General features: G+C 50.1%; 1 protein-coding gene across 2 annotated transcripts in view; it reads right to left on the reverse strand.

The window, feature by feature from the left end:
* The window catches only part of RFX4 (regulatory factor X4), a 134,803-nt gene that overhangs the window by 127,570 nt on the left and 4,257 nt on the right, over positions 1-2,976 (reverse strand). The window lies entirely within an intron of this gene.

A 2,976-nucleotide genomic window follows, 5' to 3' on the forward strand; every position in this document is an offset into this window, starting at 1 on the left:
TTCAGCAGTTATTAAGCTCCAGACCAAGGGCACACAGCTTTACACGGCAGAAGGGCACCCTATGAAAGGCAGCCACCTCCCCATCACCAGGCTCTCTCTTCATTACTCCATTGATTGCAATTTTGTTAAGGTCTGGGGGACCCAGAATGAACCCAAGACAGATTATTTGGAAGTGCTCGGTGAAAGTTAAAAACTTCTTTGGGCAAATTTAACAGGTTTTATGCAGTCTTTCTCCCTGAGCACGTGTTGGTGGCAGACCTGAAGGATGGACAAGGCCACGGCTCCTGCCTTCAAGGACTTTAAAATGTGTTTGATGAGAGAAGATGAGGACACGCTGAGGGTGATGAGCACTCCCAGGACATAAAAACAGTCCCCTTGGAGCCTAGAAGAAAGGGTGCATTTATTTTCTTCACGTGCTCTGAAATTATCTATTTTTCTTGTTTGTCTGTCTGGAATTTATGCTCCAGAGGAAGAGATGGCATTTTTGTTAAGCCCAACATCTAGCAGAGTGCTGGGCACATAGGAGACACACAGTTTCCTTGAATTAATGAATTCATGAATAAGGCAAGCTAAATTTGTCCAAAATCCATATTCGACCATTCTGATGCACTGCCTCTGATTAAGGCCATCATTTAAAATCCTCTTCAAATGCAGAATCACACGACTCCTTCCCAGCGGTTTTCTCAGGAGCCCAGAGATGACAACATCCCGTGCCTCTCCACTCTCATCCATACATCCCACTTCTCACCAAGTGGGACTCAAAACCACCTTGAGGTCAGAGCCATGGCCCAGCCCTGCCCAGCTGGCACTCCAGCAGTGCCCAGATGAAGTATGTTGGGTGGGGCAAGGAAACAGGCCTCCCGAGTCTAGTCTCCCACCCAGCTCTGCCACATACTGTGACCCCAGGCAAGGTCCAGACCCTCTTTCACTCTAGAAATGGACAACGCAGAACTGTGGTAAGGCTTAAATGGCCTACGTGTGGAAAGTGCCTGTTCCGGGCTGACTCCTGGCGGGTACTCGACAAGTGAGCGCACCCTTTCTTCTAGACTCCAAGGGGGCTGTTTTTATGTCCTGGGAGTGCTCATTACCCTCAGTGTGTGCTCATCACCCTCAGTGTGTGCTCATCACCCTCAGCGTGTCCTCATCTTCTCTCATCAAACACATTCTAAAGTCCTTGAAGGCAGGAGCTGTGGCCTTGTCCATCCTTCAGGTCTGTCACCAACACGTGCTCAGGGAGAAAGACTGCATAAAACCTGTTAAATTTGCCCAAAGAAGTTTTTAACTTTCACCGAGCACTTCCAAATAATCTGTCTTGGGTTCATTCTGGGTCCCCTAGACCTTAACAAAATTGCAAAGAGATAAAATAGAGTGACAGGAGAACAACATCAGGGACTTCCCCCACGTTTTCCATCCACTGGTCCCCGGAACCCAGCAGGGACGGAGGAAGAGTGTCCCCAGGGACCTGTCGGACATGTGGGGTAGGTAGGCTCGCAAGGCTCTATGCAAGCAGAGACCTGGTATCCCAACTTGTGATGCACCATTTTATACCTTCTTAGCCCTTCTGGCAAGGACACCATGGCAAACAGAAACAGAACCTGGCTTAGAATCACCACCTTACAATGTTGGAGGTGGAAGACAAACCCTGTTCTGGACGCAGGTCACAGTAATGCCTCTCTCGTGGAGCACTTGTGAGGATCAATGACTGTAAAACTACTTTATAAACAAAGTACCAGGCAGATTCACATATATGCAGAAGACATGCACGGACACAGCCATGTAACTGAGCGGTAGACGTCTAGAGAGACCACAGCCATCATGATCACCAAGTCCAATCCATTCATTTCCAGCCGAGGGAGGAAGGGAAGGGGTCACCTGCCACCTGCTCCAATGATCACCAGGAGGGGTGGCTCTGTGTGACAACAGCCTCACCTCTTTCTAAAAGTTCGAGCAAGGGGGGTGGGGGGAGGGAAGGTAGAGTGTAGTGTTCCTTTGATGGCAACATTTTGTCACACTGGCCAGTGTTTATTCTCTCCAACATCTGTGTGGTTCTGTGATGCTGACCATCATCCACAGGCATTTCAGTGTTTCCTAAAGTGACGTTGCACACAGCCCCATAAAATCTAGTGTCTTACAGGAAGTTCCTTTGGGATGCAAGGAGTTGACCGAAGACTTAAGGGATGTGCCTCAGGTGTCCCTGAGAAAGGAAATAATGGACCTTTGAAAATGGTTATCCGAGGCTCTTGATTCCTAAAATCCTAAATAACTTTTTAAAACATTTTCGCTTATTAGTTTGGCGAGAGATTCACTAGTTGTGTAGTGGATCACAGGTCAGACAGTGGCAACCAGCACACACATGCTTCCTGGATTCTACAGTAAAGAGGGGCATGTTTAACTTGTGGAGAATCCCAGCTGTCTCCCTCCCCGCCCCCACCCCCGCCCCCTTCATTTTAATCTTGGAAAGGCTAGATGTGCCTGAAGGAACACTGCAAGTGGTTGAGTGGGATTATAACTCAGCCTTTCCCACTGTACAAAGGACAGAAAAAGTCAGACCCTCCAAGATTTTCCTGATTATCCTATCCCTTCACGCTTTGAGATCCGGTTGGCGAAGGGGGTGAGAAATTCACCCTGGGTGATCCACAGGAAGAGAACCCGGAGAGGAGGGTGGGGGCGCACGGGGGTAAGAAAAAGGTGTAGCTGCAGAAGAGAAATTAGAGACCTCGGCGCCTCTGGGAAGCTGGACGGTCCGCTCTCACGGAGCGGCGGGGAGGCCCCTGCAAACTCCTCTCTCCTGCGCTCGCTCGGCCCTTTGTTGTGGGCCTCTGCCGTTGGCTCCCGCTCCTGCCCTCCGGCCCCCCGCCCCGCTGAAGTCACCCCAACTGCACTCATAATATTTTGCTTTGCTCAGGGTCTGTTTTCTGCCACCAACTTCCAACAGTCTCCATGGCAACGCACTGGGGAGGGGGAGGGCGCGGCTAT

Source organism: Myotis davidii, unplaced genomic scaffold (genome assembly GCF_000327345.1).
Source record: "Myotis davidii unplaced genomic scaffold, ASM32734v1 scaffold120, whole genome shotgun sequence".
NCBI classification, from domain to species: domain Eukaryota; kingdom Metazoa; phylum Chordata; class Mammalia; order Chiroptera; family Vespertilionidae; genus Myotis; species Myotis davidii.